The sequence below is a fragment of the Mus caroli genome, unplaced genomic scaffold (genome assembly GCF_978045245.1).
Source record: "Mus caroli unplaced genomic scaffold, Mus_caroli_1 scaffold_14, whole genome shotgun sequence".
Classification (NCBI taxonomy): domain Eukaryota; kingdom Metazoa; phylum Chordata; class Mammalia; order Rodentia; family Muridae; genus Mus; species Mus caroli.
In genome coordinates this window covers 83281232-83298523 of record NW_028227269.1, presented here as the reverse complement: position 1 = coordinate 83298523, position 17292 = coordinate 83281232, and the positions used below count along the sequence as shown (strand labels likewise).

Here is a 17292-nt window from a genome sequence, read left to right as displayed (position 1 = left end):
TCCCCATAAATTCTAACTTGCCACTCCTGCGTGTGTGTTCAGTCTGTGGTTGCCTCCTTCTTCCAGACGGCAGTCTCCTAGGTCCATAGCAGGCAGGCACCCAGTTCCGAAGCTCTAGAGAAGATGCGACTCACAGGACTGTTTCCTCGTTTTTATTTATACCAGCTAGACTTTATCCATAGAAAGTGGCCTTGTTCTGCATTGCTGCCAGCATGCCTGAAGCAGCAACCACCACCTAGCACCCCCCGAGGAGGCGTGGTGACTGGGACACTACGTGCCCTCATGGGGAAGCCTAGAAAGGAGAGGGAAGAAGAGGCTGTGGCTCTACAGAGACAGGAGGGATGTGAGTTCCAGGCCAGTCCGAGTAGCATAGTGAGATCCATTTAAATAAAGAAGTAGGCCCAAGCCAACAAGGGCAGAAGGGTCGTGAGTTCCACATCAGCTTGAACTTAACCCCTCTGCCATCCCACCCTTCCCTGACTCAATCTCAGCTCTAGAAGGCATGAGGATTGCTGCGAGTTGGAGACCAACCCCGTCTACAAAATGAGTTCAAGGCCAGCCTGGGCTAAAAGAGACCTAGTCTCAGAGAGATGGGGAGAAAGAACGTCATAGCAGATAACAGTTCCCTTGATTAAATCTCAAGATGACTGACAGGTATGGTCATGGATCATAGTTTTTGGTAGAGAATGCACACGCTGTTTTTGAGATGAGGTCAGGCTGGCTTTGAACTAGCCATGTATCGGAGAACCTTGACTTTCTGAGCCTCCTGCTTCTACCTCAAGTGCTGAGATTGCCAGTGTAGGCCTCCATACATAAAATCCGAATAGCATAGCACTGGAGCCTTGCGGGGTTTTTTTTCACCTGTGAGTTTCCCAGGCAAACCACCAGGGGGCAGCAATGGGTCAATAATGAAGTTCTTACCGGTGACCTGCTCACCCACTGTATTGAGGTCCTTTGTGTATTCTTTCACCCTGAGCCCACCCTATCTTCCCATATGAGTCAGAATCATGTGAACTCCAAGAGTAGTTACCTGCTGAGGTCGTTGCTTCCAGCTGCCCGTGGTTACATTTTGGCTCCTCCAGTTATTCAGCTGTGAATGTGAGCTGTAAGTAATTCCATCTCTCCGTGCTTCCATTTGGGTTTTCCTAATCCATTGACCAGGGACAATGGTAGCGCCGTGTGAAGTGAAATGAGGCATGTAAAACACGAGTCAGGGCGTGCGGTATACACGCTGTCGGTGTGAGCCATTGTGCTCGGCTGCTCTTTTTGTCTAGAAATAGGAAAATCCGGAGGCTCAATCTCCTGTGTGGGAGCTTGCTGAGGGGCCAGGAGAAACTGACTTCTGTGTTTGCTGACTCCCTTTTCCCAACAGATTCTTCTTGCCTCTTCAGCTCTGCAACTAACAGCTCCCAAACCCGGAAAAATGGGGGTGGGGGGAGGAAGCTCTGTTAGTGCCCTTGTGTCCTAATCGGAACAGGAGGTGACCCAACAGCTTAGGACTGTTTGCTTACGGGCCACTGGGAGGCTCAGTGGAGCCTGCAGTTGTGAGATAGGTAGTCTCCCATGGGAGGATTACTTTGAAAGGTCATCCCTACAAGAAAGTTCACAGTCATTAACACAGAAGCCTTGAATCCTAAGCATACAAAGGGTCCCGTGTTTTCTAATGCCTGACTCTGTGCAAACCTTGAGTCTTAGACCCACTCTTCCCTTACAGGAATCTGAGGCAGGTAAATCTCAAGATCCCCAATGCTATGGTCTGATCTTCATACTAATAAAAATCAGTGGGTGGAATCATTTCAGACCCTGGATGCCTGATTTTGAAGGAAGTGTGTGTGTGTGTTAAGAAACATTGAGAGCTGGAGATATGAGACTTAAATGGATAAAAGGTCTCCCCAGAACCCACTAACAAAGCGAGATGTGGGGCTGAAGAGATGGTGGTTAAGTACATTGGCTGCTCTTCCAGAGGACTGGGGTTCAGTTTTCAGCACCCACATGGTGGCTCATAGCTCCCTGTAACTGCACTTCCAGGGGGTCAGACACCCTCTTCAGGCATGGCATACACATAATACAGACTTACTTGGGACCGGGGAGCCATGAAATGAGGGTAGGAACTGTGGCAAAGCAAAAGTGGGGTAAAGGTGTGTCCAAACCCCAGAAATCTGATCCTGAGATTGGCAGGAGTAAGATCTCTGCCCAACCCCACACCCCACACCCACACCCACCCCTGCTCTGAGCCTTCCTGTCCTGGAGCATGAAGCTTGGCACACACACACACCGCCTTTGCCCCCTGGAGGAGGCTACACAGCCAAGTAGCCAGGTCAAGTTTCCTCTCCCTTATAAGGTCATGTCCATCAGTACCTGGAATTCCTCCTTATACAAATGAGACATCCCCAGCACCCTGCCCCAGGCCAATGATGTACATTCACTCCAAAAGCCCCTACCCACGCCCCAAAGGTTGAGTAGCCTTTGTTCCCCCCCTTGGAGCTGTCTCCCAAGAGTCTGTTCTTGCTGCACTCAAAACTGCCTGATCTGAAGTCACTCTGGTCACCCAAGGTGGACAGAGACGCAGAGCCTGAACAGCAGACTTACATGCAGGCGAAACACCCATAGACCTAAAAGAAATAAAATTGGGGGGGGGGAGGGGGTTTGAAATCTGGATGCATCAGCTTGCCTGCTGCTGTATGGGGTGGCAAACAAGTTCCTGTCTTAAACTTGGACTGACACCCAAGGTTGTCATCGTCATACAAGGGAAATGACAAACTGACACCCTCATCAAATGCACACTAATAAGTAATTATCTGAGCGTGGCAGCAAATGCCCATAGTCCTAGCATTAGGCCGTAAAGGCTGGAGGATAAATTTAAGGTCATCCTTGGCTACAATAGCAAGTTCAAGGCTAGATTAGGCTACCTGAGATCTTGTCTAAGGAAGGAAGGTAGGAAGGAAAGAAGAAAGAAATATGACACGATTCACAGATAAAGCAGAGCTATTCCTGAGAATGCCCCAGGCATAGGAAAGGACTAAGTGGGTGAGGTCAATTAAAGAAATACAGTCATGGATAACCATTTTCTTTAGAGAATCCAAGAACAGTGCCCCCCCCCCCCACAGTGGGTTGGTTTAGGGACAAAGTTGTGGTACATAGGAGCGACACTGCCACAGAGTCAGTAGGGTGTTATTCAGAATAAGCGCTTCCCCCTGAGGACTTGCTGAAAGGCCAGGATGATCAGTGGTGTGGGTTGGGAATGTGAATGGATATTGCTGTGCGATTCGAGGTAGAAAGTGGCTGTGGGTCCCCCAAATATCGACTGGAAGCCTTGAGAGGAGTCCTCTCCAGAGGAGCCCCGGGCCTAACCCTCAGCTTATAAACTGAATCCGATTCACTTACAGCTGTCAGTTGACTAGCAACTAGATGGTCTGAGTGTTCGTTGCTATGGAAACAGCTAAAAGGCCCATTGCCATAGGAACCTACCATGTTCTCCAGACCAGGGATTTGGTTGCTGAAAAGACCCGGAGGAACCAAGGAGCTTGCATAAGTGAGGGTCCCACCAGAGAATGAATGACACGTGTGAGAGGCCAGAGCTTCCGGTGTCCCTGATCTGTCTGCTCATTGCCTTCAGTGGTCACAGAGCACACACAAGTACTTGTCCCTATGGACAGTAAAGGCATAGACTCTGGAGCAGGCTTGGCATGCCAGCATTACCATCCTCCTCTCCAGGGTCTCTGAGAGGAAAAATAGTGTGCTCTCTCTGGCAGGCCCCTCTCCACAAACCATATGCCCCAGCAAAGCAGCCAGCAGGTGAAGGGATTAGCTTAACTCTGACTGCCAGAGGGTCAGGCCACTGAGGAAGTTGGCAGGCAAAACAGATGGCTGCTGGCCTTGAACGCAGCAGAGAAACTGGGTGTACCAGATCAGAAAGCGGGAGGGCAGGCCAGCTGCGGCAGTCTGTTCTCAGCGTGAGAGAAACACACCACGCTGCTTTCCTGCACCCCATGCATCCCCGTTTCCTCTGCCAGGCAGATCAAAGTATAAAATTCATGATTTGATGAGGGATCCTCAGCGTATCTGAGCAATGAATGGTCACGAGATTCTAGTGTTTCCCAACCAAGGGAAGTGACTCTCAAGTCACTGGTTAGTGACAAAGGGAGAACAAAGAGAAAGTTCCGTAGTGGCTGTGTCATTAACCACTGTTGCTGTAAATGTAGAGACTGAAGGGATCCAACTAGGTCCCTCCAGGTCTCTGTGAGCATGAACCACTGGGATCCTAAGGGGATGTTTGGGCATAATGGACAGACAGACAGAGATCATGGACTTGTAAGGACAACATAAACTTTAGGAATCCAGAGAGGGCTTGGGACTAAGGCTGGGGCTAAGCAGACATTTGAGAGCCCACCTCCTGGAGGTTTAGTTCAGAGGACTTGTGAGATGTGTTGATTCTTTCTCCTATTCTGACCGTCTGCTGGAGTTTTGTTGGTCTCAATTTCCCCCACCCCCCAATGGGCTTTACAGCCTGGGAAGCTGAGCACCAGAGAGACAGATGCCCCCAGAACCTCTGGGGGAGGATGTCACTTTGAGAATAGTCGTTACTTACCGTTTGACTTTTAGTTGGGTTTGCAGCTCCCTCCCTCCTTCGCAGTTCCTTGACTTTGGATCCTTCACAGGGCCTCTGTGTCCTCAGCTGTCACAGAGTGAGAATCCTCACAGCCTTTCAAAGGAGTTCTATTGGCATTAGTATCACTATCCTTGGTGAGGAAGGAAGGCTGCAGCCATGGAAGCTGACAGAGGCCTGGAGTCACAGATACGGGATTTGAGTAAATGCCTAGAACTCAGTGATCAGCAGTTTTTCTTCCCTCTTTATTTTTTGAGACCGTGTCTCATATAGTCCCGACAGTGCTTGTACTCTGGGTAATTGAGGGTGACCCGGAACTTCTGATCCTCCTGTCTCTCCCTCCCAGATTCTGAGATTACAGGTATACACCACTATGCCTAGCACTCAGGGACATTTATTTATATAAGTGTCTTTATGGGGGACAAGTGCCATTTTTTAAAAATTTTTGAATAGGGCCATTTAACACTCTAGTACCCTGGTCTCCAAAAGTGACAGAAAGAGGAGCAGCAGCTGGCTTGGTTTCATTTTTGTGAAGGACACTGAAGTGCCCTATCCCAGGTAGGCAGTTCCAGAGAAAGGTTGGAGCTCACACCTTCTGGAAGCCAACTGTCATAAGCCTCTGGGACTCGTTTATGACGTAGCCTCACGTCCAGCTGACCTATGAAACACTCCCTGGCCATAGCCTCCCTCCTCTTCAGGCTGTCTCTTTGGCACAGTCCCTTTGGCTTCTGTCTAGGGTGCGGTGAGGCCTTTGGCTCCATAGCTATAAGTCATGTCATGTCTGTGCGAGGGCAACAGGAAACACATCTGGCTCATGCAACTGTCTCCCTGTGGTGTACTCAGTGTCGGCAGCCTGCGGTGGCCGCCACAGATTCCCACCAGGCTTGCCAAGGTGTGACTCAGTGGGAACAACGCCCAGAGAGCTCTGGAGCATCTCCTAGAGCAGTAGTTCTAACCTTCTGAGTGCCGTGACCCTTTAATACAGTTCCTCGTGTTGTCGTGACCCCAACCATAAAATTATTTTCATTGTCCCTTCATAACTGTCACTTTGCTCTGTTATGAATTGGTAATTTAAATATCTGATATGCAACCCCTGTGAAAGGGTCATTTGGCCCCCAAAGGGGTCATGACCCCACGGGTTGAGATCCACTGTCCTAGACTATGGAAGTCCAGGACTATCTGTCCCCTTTCTAGGTGACTGACACAGAAAGCCTAAGCTTAGGAAATTCACCAGAGGAAGATAAGAGGAAAGCCTCTGGTCTGGCCCATTGGCTGTGAGGTCTTGTGTCAACCATTTAACCTTTTAGTTAGATGCCTCGCAGAGCTATTGTCCGGACAAAACAAAGGATGCTTGTGCATGTGTAGCTCAAAAACCAGAGCGCTGAGAACTCAGTCCCTGGGGCTGTCCTACTTGGGTCCTGTTGGTTAGAGGAGCAGCTGAGCTCATGCACAGAAACCCAAAAGCCGCATAGGAAGAACAATGACCTAGATTCCATCACAAGGAAAGATATTGGGGGGCTGAAGAGGTGACCTGGTCATTAAGAGTTGTGTACTGCTCTTGAAGAGGACTTGGGTACAGCTCAGGACTGGAGCTGACCTGTCACCTCTCCCCTCACATGCACATACCCACACACAGACATACACATCATTAAAAGTACATTTTAAAAATGATTTTTTTTTTTTGGTTCGGTGGTGCTGAACACTGAACCCAGGCTCTGGGGGCACCAGCAAGTATCTGTCAGGGAGTTAGGTCTTCCTTTAGCTGGACTCAGGATCTTGCTAAGTTGCCCAGGCTACCCAAGAACTTGCAATGTAGCCAGGCTTCTATGTCAGCCTCCCCAATGCTGAACTAGGATATTTTGTTGTAAAGCGGACCTGTGAGAGTACAGAAGTCAGAGGCAATTGTATCTGTCCGTTAGCCATCTTGATTGCCCTGCAGTCTAGTTGAGTGTTGAGCTTGGCCAGTGTGAGGTTCTTAAGGGTTTTTGTTTTGTTTTTCTTTCGAGACAGGGTTCCTCCAGAGTTCTGGCTGTCCTGGACTCACTTTGTGGACCAGGCTGGCCTCGAACTCTTAGAGATCCACCTACCTCTGCTTCCCAAGTGCTGGGATTAAAGGTGTCTCCAGCCCCAATGGGAGGTTTTACAAACCAGTACTCACTGGGCACCATGGCTGTGCCATGAACTGTGTTAGGTATCGGAGAATTTTTTTTTTTTCAATCAAGGCATGGTCCCTGCCTCCAAGGAGATCAGAATCCAGGAAAGAAAGGTCAGCAGCAAGCCATCCCTGCTACACTGGGACAGTGCCATGGCAGTCAAGGGTGCAAATGGCACGGCAAAAGAAAGAACACTATAAATGCCCTGCTCTGGGAGAGAAGGAGCTAGGCGGGATTTCTGCTCAGGGAATGGCTGGGAAGTAAGATGTGTAAGACTGAGCCTGATCTTCAGCCCTCCATCACCAGCCCCCGCCTTCATTCCACATATTTGTTCTTGCCTCTTGTTCTCTGAGATTCCTCTACCCACTCCGTAGTGTGGGGGTTGGGGGAGGGAGGTATATGTGTGCATGGGGATGCAAAATGTGCATTCGTCCATGGGGAAGCCAGAAGTCTGTATTTGATGCCCTCCTTAGTCATTTCCCACCAGGTTTTTGTTTGGTTTGGTTTGGTTTGGTTTGGTTTGGTTTGGTTTGGTTTGGTTTGGTTTGGTTTGGTTGTGTTTTGTTGTGTTTTGTTTTATTTTGTTGAGACAAGGTCTCTCACTGAACCTAGATCTAGGAAGGCTGGCCAGTGGGCTTCAGAGATCCATCCACCTGTCTCCCTGCTCTGCAGCCCTGGGGTCACAAATACTTTTGTTCCTTTGTTTCTTTGTTTGTTGAGACAGGGTTTCTCTGTGCAGCCCTGGCTGTCCTGGAACTTGCTCTGTAGACCGGGCTGGCCTCTAACTCACAGAGATCCACCTGCCTCTGCTTCCTGAATGCTGGGATTAAAGACGTGCATCACAATTCTCTGTCTTAAATACTTTTTTATGTAAGTGCTGGTTCCCAGCTCAGGCCCTTGCACTTGCATGGCAGCCATCTCCCTAGCCTCAGCTATGGTTTTGTCTGTTGAGAAGAGGTCTTACTAGGTAGCCCAGGCTAGTCGCAAACTCTTGCAATCCTCCTGCCTCAGCTGTCGAGTCCTTGTATTACAGGCATAAGCCACCACTCCTGGCTAGAATATTTATAAGAATGGGTTCACATCCTACTGAGCTCCTAGTCTTGGCTAACTGATTTTTACTTGAAGTCCCTCCAGCTTTATTTACTCTGGAACAGGTCAGCATATTTGGCTCTGTCCTGGTTTGGCAACGGAGTATATATATATATACACAGTTATGGTCATCTGTCTGAATTCTAGGATCCAGGTCCCCACCCTCTGTCCAGTCCTTCTTACAACACTTCTCCTTGTTCTGTCTGCACTCCAACCACATTGGTCTTCTTTCAGTTCCTCTCTGGGTTCTTCTCCTTTTTCTCAGCCATGAGACTCTTACACAAGCGTTTGCTGTGCCAGAGGACCCGTGCCTTTACTCCCAGTCCTTTTCTTCTTGCTAACTCTTCTTGCTAGCTGTGTTTTGGCTGAAATGTCTCTTCCTCTGGGAAGCCTTTTCTGACCATTTCCCCTGACCAGGTCAAGCACTTGGCTATAATTCTCAAAGCTTCATTCTAACTTCTTTGTGGCACAATTCAGAACTACAAACAGTTGTATCTTCTCCAGCATCTTACATGCATCACTGGGGTACAAAGGTTTTTGTTTTTGTTTTTCTGCTGTGTTGTTTGTTTTGTTTGAGACAGGGTTTCTCTGTGTAGCTCTGACTGTCCTGAGACTAGCTCTGTAAACCAGGCTGGCATCGAGCTCACAAAAATCTACCTGCCTCTGCCTCCCAAGTGGTGGGATTAAAGGCATGTGCCACCACTGCCCGACTTGTTTGTTGGTTTTATTTATGTGCATATGTTTGAGACAAAGTCTCATGTAACCCAAGCTAGCCTCAGATTTACTCTGTAGCTACCGATGGCCTTGAACTCCTGATTCTCCAGAAGACTGGATAGAAAGACAGCGTGAACCCACGCTCCTGCTGCTTCACAGTTATAGTTGGACTTTGAGGAGCAGAGAGTTATAGCAGGGGATGCTCATCTGCATTAAAACCTGTAGTGATATAGAATAGAAGGTAAATTTCTTAGGATGATCAAAATTCAGTTGAAAGAGCCCTATGGCACATACCTGTAATCTCAGCACTTGGGAAGTACAGGCAGGGTACCAGGAGTTCAAGTCTATCTGGGGCTACGTATCTAGTTCAGGTCTACCCTGGGTTACGTGAAATCCCATAATCAAACTCAGAAAGCACAAACAATCTTTTCAAAGACATTAATACCATGACTCCAGCAGGTAATTTAAGATATACACATAGCCTGTGTGTGGTGCATATATGTGGCTTGCGAGTGTATGCATCTGTGTGTCAGTGGATGTGGGTATGGGTCCTCACCACTTATTGCCATTAGCACCTCAAATCACTGTGGAGGACTCTGTGGAGTCCAAGTGATGCCAGAAATGCATAGAAAGGAGGCACTTTGGAGGCAAAGCAGTTCCTGATCATTGTTCCTGATCACTCGACGATGCTCCCACTGAAATCCAGCTCGGTGCTCGGTGTGTGCGTGGCAGTTGTACATTCATAACAGAGCCCACAGCAAACAACGTGGTGAGTCTAGTCTGTAAATTGTTAATTAGATCTCATCTAGATTCCTCTCTCTGCCTAGACACTCCAGAGACACTTGAGGCCACTTCTTTGTCTCTCTGGGAATGATCTAGATAAAGAGGCACCATGAGGTGTTGTGCTCAAACTATTCCAGGATATATCAGGGACAGGGGAGGGGGCACGGGGAGGGGAGGGGAGACGTAGAGGTGACAAGAGTGAGAAAAAAGCAGAAGAGAGAGAATGAAATTTCCTGAGTTGTCTATAAGGAAATTATTTTCTTCGTGATTCCAATGTTATCTTTGTTTTCCTTGACCCCAGGAACAAATGTCAGCCCCTTGAAGCCCTGTCTGTTTTAACACTAGGCACCTTAAAACCATGCACAGTGCTGGCTCTTTGTCTGGCCCAAGGAATTCCTGGGATCTAAGTAGATAACATACCTGCAGATAAAATCTGTGGGAGATACCCAAGCAGCAAAGCCACGGGGACCAGGAAGAGAAAGCAGGAAGAGCAGGAGGTGTGTGGGGAGGCCTGTGGGAGAGGCCTTCTTTTCCTCTCCTAATCCCCAAGTCAACAAAGGATCTAACCTGAGAGGCTCCTGGAGATAGGAGTGTGGTCACTGAGCCTGGCTCTCTGCAGGGGCTGGGAGGAAGAAACCCGTGCTCTGTTAACTCCCCCAACATCCTTTCTCAGGGTCCCTGGCTGCTGTCACTCCCTCCCCCCCACCCCCCCACTTTGTGTGCTACCTGAGCACAACCTTGACAACTTTCAGCAGCTCTGTATTACAGATCCACAGCCACCGTGCCTCATGTTCCTCCCAGGAGGCAGGAGAGAGAGAGCAAACCTCTATTCAGTTACTGGAGAACAAGACCCCTAAGCAACATGTAAGGAGCTAAAAAATCTGGATAGCAAAAGCCCGCAAAAAACACCAATAGGCAAAATAAGCAAATGAAAAGAAACTAAGAAGAAAGAGCTAGGTGTGGTGAGATATGTCTGCAATGCCAGTAGGGTCAGGAATTCAAAGTTATCCTTGGCTATGCAACAAGCTCAGTCTCAAAAAGCAAAAGGCTGGAGAGAGGGCTCAACAGCTAAGATCACTCGCCACTCTTGTAGAGGACCTGAGTCCTGTGTCCAGGGCACACATGAGGCTCGCACCACTCACTGCCTGGAACTCCAGCTCCAGGAATCCAACACTTACAGAGATGCTTAGGCAAGAGGTTTGCAATGAGTCTGAGACCAATCTTGAGTACACAGTGAGTTCCGGTCCAGTTTGAACTATGGACTAAGACCTTGTCTCAAAAAATAAGTAATAAGGGAGCTGGAGAGATGGCTCAGCGGTGAAGAGCACCGTCTGCTCTTCCAGAGGTCCTGAGTTCAAATCCCAGCAACCACATGGTGGCTCACAACCATGTGTAATGGGATCTGATGCCCTCTTCTGGTGTGTCTGAAGACAGCTACAGTGTACTCACATACATTAAATAAATAAATAAATCTTTAAAAAAAAAAAAAAAAAAAAAAAAAAGCACCCTCTTTGTAGACCAGGCTGGCCTTGAACTCAGAGATCTGCCTGCCTTTGCATCCCAAGTGCTGGGATTAAAGGTGTGCGCCACCTCACCTGGTCAAGAGTACTCTTAATAGAACCTAAGTTCTGGGGGCTGGTGAGATGGCTCAGTGGGTTAGAGCACCCGACTGCTCTTCCAAAGGTCCAGAGTTCAAATCCCAGCAACCACATGGTGGCTCACAACCATCCGTAACGAGATCTGGCGCCCTCTTCTGGAGTGTCTGAAGACAGCTACAGTGTACTTACATATAATAAATAAATAAATCTTAAAAAAAAAAAAAAAAAAAAGAACCTAAGTTCTGCTCCTAGCACTTACATCGTGCCTTACAACCATCTGTAACTCTAGGCCTAGGGAGTCTGATGCCCTTTCCTTGCCTTTGTGGGTACTGCAAACACTTAGTGCACAGACATACATGCAGCGCAACACCCACACTTAATAAAGTAGTAAAGTAATAGTAACTAAACAGAAATTAGAAATTAGAGGGCTGGAGAGATGGCTCAGTGGTTAAGAGCACTGACTGCTCTTCCAGAGGTCCTGAGTTCAAATCCCAGCAACCACATAGTGGCTCACAACCATCTGTAATGGGATCTGATGCCCTCTTCTGGTGTGTCTGAAGACAGCAACAGTGTACTGGCATATATATATATATGTGTGTGTGTGTGTGTATAAAACTTTAAAAAAAAAACTCAAATAAATAAATAAATCTTTAATTACAGACTGCACCACTTCAGGAGAGGGCTGTAAATAAACCAAACAGGACGGAGGGAAAACCAGTGTTGCTTGCAATGGATACAAGCAAAGCAGGGAGCCAAGGCTGTGAAGACTTGTTGGCAGAGAAGTCCGGGCACACATTTTGAAACATTTTGTTCCACCTGTCTTGACCAAGTTTTATGCATTGATCTTCCGTCAATCACCTGCATGTTGCAAGTCCTCTGGCTGCCCCCACTTGAAACTGAAATCTGGCAGTCCCAAGTTGGCATTCAGGAACAGTCCTTGTCACACACACAAAAAGCAAAAACCTTGTTTATTTTGGTAAATTAGTTGCTGGCAGGGAGGGATTTTCATTTTCCAAACCAGAACAATTCACATACAAAGAAATCACCAGGCCGAGAGGCTCCTAAAGGTTACTCTGGGCCTAGCCCCCGGACTAAGCAGCAGACATGCATTGATCGTGGCATCTCTGAATGTAAAACCACTAAACAGTCAAGGAGCACGTGCTGAGCCACATATGAACACCTAAATAGCCCAGCCTCATCCCTCAGCAGTGCAGAGAGCCTGGACCCTCCAAGCTACCCTGTGTTTGACAATGACCACGTCTGTACACCATCTACAACCCCTGTTTGTGAGCCACAAGTTCTGTAGAGCATGGTCAGAAGGGACCACGCTTCCACGGCAAGCCACAAGCAGTCACCCTGCCTAAGGTCCCAGCAGCCTCCACACCTGACACAGTCCCTCCTCTGTAGGAAGCCTGACCCAGTCATCTTCCTCACAATAAAGCTGCCAGCTGGTTAGTAGCCTGTGCCAGACTCACTATTGAGAACCAGTGTCATGGTCCTCCCAGAAGGGATGACCTTTAAAGTACTTAACAGCCATAGAGAGGCTGGCAGGATGGCTCAGCAGGTAAAGGCGCTTGCTGCCCTGCCTGATGATCTGAGTTGCACATGGTGGAGGGAGAGAACTAACTCCACAAACTGGCCTCTGATGTCCATTGTGTGCTCTCTGGAGCGCGTGCGCGCGCGCACACACACACACACACACACAAGAAGGAAATGTTTTTATTATTATTAGTTAAATGAACAGACATAACTCACACAATCACATGCAACAGAGAGGCCTATCCTGTTATAGTCTGCAAGGTGTTAGGAACGAGGGAGAAGACTGCTCTCGGGTTATTTGGGGAAGGTTTCCTGGAGGAGGGGCCATAGTTAACACATTGTTCAAAGGGCATTTACTTGATTTAGCAGAGAGAAAGGGAGGGCATTGCAGGTGTTGGGCCCAGGGATGGCTTGCAGGCAGGAAGAGACAGAAAGCAGTTGTCTACAGAGGGGACCACGCTTGGAGCAGAGTGAGCGGAGGCAAGTCCCTGAAGAGTAAGTCGGACATAATGTGGGGTGTCCACCTGAGCACACAGCAGTGTCTACACAGTGGAGCTTGTAGATGGGGCTAGGCCACAGGACCCAGACAGGACCTGTCACCTCACATCAGCAGACAAAGCATTGGCTGCAGAAACAGAAAAGAAGGGTAGGTGGGTGGTGTCCTCATCCTTCTCAGAAGGAAGTGGGGAAGACCATAGCCCAGGAAGAGGTGTGGCCTGGGCTTTCCAGGACACTGTTCATAGAAGCAGGAGGAAGAAGAGAAGCATATGGCTGCCTGCAAGAGCTTCCTACCCACTGAATAATTCATGTAGAGTGACTTTGTTTTGTGACAGGATCTTGCTTTCTAGCCCAGGCTGTCCCGGGAACTCCTAAGGTGTGTATCAGTGTTCCCATCTCAGAAAGAATGTTTAGTGTTTAAAAAGAAAGACCTTAGCCAGGCAGTGAGGGTTCATGCCTTTAGTCTCAGCGCTTGGGAATGGGAGGCAGACACAGGAATATCTCTGTGAGTTTTAAGCTAGCCTGGGCTACAGAGACAGTTCCAGAACAGCCAGGGCTGCACAGAGAAGCCCTGTCTCAAAAGAGAGAGAGACAGAGCTTACTAGATATGGTAGCATATGCTTATAACCCAGCACTTGGGAGGCAAGAAGATCAGGAATTTAAGGCCAGTTTTGGCTCCATGAAATCCTAGCTCATAAATAAATATGTAAATAAATGCATAGACAGATACTAAATAAATAAAAGCCAGGTGTGACACATGCCTATAACCCCAGCACTTGGGTGGTGGTGGTGGAAGGATTAATCAGGGTCACCCTCTGTGACATTGAGCTCTGCGTAAGCCTGTACTCCCTGAGACCCTGACTCAAAAAATTTTTTTCAATAAGTAAATAATTAAGCACCTTATATGCCAAAACAAAAACAAACCATTGTACCAATGTAACTAAATTTTCTTTTAAAAGGTAAAGGGACATGCCTTCACATCTGCTGCCATTCTGATGGGAAGACCAAGTGACAGGGACAGATCAGAAAGGGAATGGAGTCCAAGCTCCCGCATCTCCCCCTTCCAAGGTAGCATCAGGGAGGAGGAGGAGTTTGGTGGCCCAGGTTTCCTTACAATGCCTTCCTAACTCACCAGTGATCTTGTGCCTTGGGAACCCGCCAAAGTGGTATTCGGCTTCCTGGCAGGGTAGGCCATTAGGTCCCACTTGGGACCTCAGACAACGGCTTTGCTGTGCCTTAGGGTCCCCCTACCACAAAGATGGCAGGAGAGGGACAGATCCCAACTTCCTTTCTTCTCCTGGCATTTTTCTCTGAACTATCCTTGCCTCAAGTCTCCTAGCAGCTCCACTCCAGCATAAATGCCTCTTCCGGGCTAGCTGGAGGTTCGGTCATTCATAGTCAGCCCCCGTATATCTCCCTCCCCACTGCCTGACAGTAAAATTCCCTCAGCCCCTTCTCATCCCTCCTTGGGAGATGTCCTCTTATTGGAAAAAAGCAATTTGCTGGATGGGAGCTTGCTGGGTTCTATTGTTCAGAGAAAGGATTTTCATATCAGTTCTGGTGAAGGCAGTTGATGGCTGTTCTTCACACCTGCTGAGAGAGGCAGCTAATCTGAATACACTTGGGAGACTGCATTCCCCTAGAGACCAAGGGTGACAGCTTTATGGACAGAGCTCCTCACACGGGGCTGAAAAGGTCCTGGATTCTTTTATTGTTGTTCGGCAGATTTAAAAAAAAAAAAAAAAGGTTTATTTTATTTTCAATCATGTGTGTATGGGAGGCTGGGGGTGTCTATGTGTCAGAGCCCCTGGAGCTGGAGTTAGAGGAGATTGTGAGCCACCCAGCACAGATGCTGGGAACTCAACTCAGATCCTCTTAATCACTCTAACCCCAAGTCCTGGACTTCTGACTAAGATAAGCAAGTGGGGAAGGCAGCCAATGGGGGGCTGCGTAGCCCTTGTTAGATGACCTGACTCCATCCCTCTGAAAGCCAAGACTCAGGTTGAAGGGCACAGGGTAGGAGACATTCAAGGTTCCAAAAGGAAATTGCACGCCTGCGAAAAGTGTAAGAGATAACTATAGTGGGCCTCTATGCCCAAAGCTGGTAATTGGAAGGCTCCTTCTGATTTCTGCTCAAAGAATTTTCTCTGATTCAAGGAGAGTTCTGGGAAAAGAGAAAGAGCTAATCCAGGATCTCTGCTATTCCTGTCTCCAGAAAAACCTACAGTAATTCTTCAGTTGCCAACAGAGAGAGCCACATGACCCAAACAACTCCCTGGATCACAAGGAATCCTTTACAGATGTTCAGTTTAGTCCAGTAGTCGTCCCACTTGGTCACCACAGGACCCTTGCCCAGTGGCATGCTCTACAGGGAGAAGTCTGACATTCAGGATTGGGTGTTGTGGCCGAAGCTAAAGATCACCAAAGTTCAGGGCCTGTGATAGCTGGGTAGTACATTTGAAACTCGTCGGGCTAGAGATCCTGTCCCCAAAATAATTAAGTTAAATTAAAAATCCAGAGTTGATAACAGCTCAGCAATAAAGGAGGGGTAGGAGAGCCCTACAAGACCAGTATCCTTCTTTCCTCTATTTCAAACTCAGCAGCACTGTCTGTTCTTAGGGGCAGTATGCAAAGATATGAGAATGGAGCTATTAGTGTAATCTGTGGATGTAGACTGCAAGACACTCAACTGGCCCCCTTTTACAAGTGAAGAAACTGAGGCTGAGAGGGGCACCACATACCCAAGATCATTCGGCCAGTGTTCCTTCAGGGTTTGTATCTGAACAGGTTGGCTTCCGTCCACTCTTCAGGGCTTCTGCTCCATCCATGCATGATTGTATACAGCACATCCATCCACCCACCCAGCATCCATGGAGCACGGGACCTGCCGTAGTATGGACCACAGACACAGCCATGAATATTACATAGGCCTTGGTCCTCCCAGTCAGTACCACCTTACTCTCAACGAACCTGGGAACTGCAAGATGTTCCCATCCCAGCACAAACCCTGTCACTCAGGCACCCAGCAGCCAGAGCTAAAGATAGAATTGAGGGCAGCGTTTTAAGTCAGCGGCAGCAGACCTGTCTGGCCAAGTGGGGATGGGGAGCCAAGCCGAACTGGCAGAGCATGGGGTTGGGGACTCAGAAGACCTACTCAAAGAAGCCACCATGTTTCTTTAGAATGGACCATTCTCAGGAGACAGACAATCGCTAGCTGTCTTTCCTCTTCTGGGTAGAAACCTGGGCGGGGCTATGGTGCCTCAGTATGACACCTCATTCCACATTCTAGTCTTCCCTGGGCCTCAGAGATTTTCCTCCTGGCTTTGAATCCTCTAGTTTCTGTGACCTGAGGTTTTGGTTATTCCCACAGACAATGAAAAGCCCACACCTTCAGCTCTGCTGTGCCCTCAGGCTAATGTTCCCAGGCTCCCTGAGGGCCAGGGAGGGCTGAAAGATGAGGCCCTGAGCTGGAGCCATCAGGCCCTCTGCTGGGAGTCTGCAATCCTCAGACCTGGCTGAAGGAACCTGGATGTTGCCTGTAGCCCTGGAGGCAGTATGGGGTCACTGTCAGACTCTACCCATCTGGATGCCTTCCTTCCTCATCTCTGGGCTACCTGCTTCTCTTTGCTGCTCTGTGGATCGGCCATCTGATGCCAATAGCCCAGTTTAACTGTAACATGAGTGGTGTCAGGGAGGAGAGAAATGAGCTGTATTCCCCCTTCTGGTTATGGCTCCCCTCCTCCAGGTGTGTGGGGCTTCTGGTGATGACTGAGCTGCAGGGTTTAAGAGAAGTGGGAGGAGAGAGATGTGCTACCCTGAGCTGCTCACTTAACCTCAGAAATGTGGAGAACTAAAAAGCAGCTTCGTTGTATACCTGGGTCTGATTGAAATCCCAAGTCTAGGGGATCTAAAGAAGGTAGGTCAGAGGTTCCCAGGGAGATCAATTCAGATCGCCTCCAGGTTTACCTCAGTAACAGAGACTTGCCCAGGCCTTCCTGGGGAGAGGCCACCTCAGTACCTTACCAGCACCAACTGGTGTGATTTTCTAATCAGAGGGTTTGGTGAGAGCCCCCAAGGTGCAGCAGGCTGGAGAGCCAGAGGAGGCCCATCTACCCAGAATCCCCCTCTTCCCCCCACACTGGCACAACATGGAAGAACAGTCCAAGAACCTGCTTTCCAGGTACAGAAATAGTATGGAAGGGTGGGGTGCGGGGGCTGGGGCTGCCACATGCTGCTTTTCCCTGGGCATTCTGGGTAAGAATAATAATGAGGCTATTAATAACTTCTTACCTCTGTCTTAGAGACCTTTCTC

The 17292-nt window shown here is 48.6% G+C and overlaps 1 long non-coding RNA gene across 1 annotated transcript; it reads right to left on the bottom strand.

Moving 5' to 3' along the window:
• Positions 1-106: 106 nt before the first annotated feature.
• Positions 107-4632, bottom strand: LOC147001277 (uncharacterized). Its single transcript, XR_015045243.1, has 3 exons — positions 4589-4632; positions 1031-1270; positions 107-292 (listed from the first exon to the last, which is right to left on the bottom strand). It is a non-coding gene; the product is annotated as an uncharacterized LOC147001277 (long non-coding RNA).
• Between the last annotated feature and the right edge of the window lie 12660 nt (positions 4633-17292).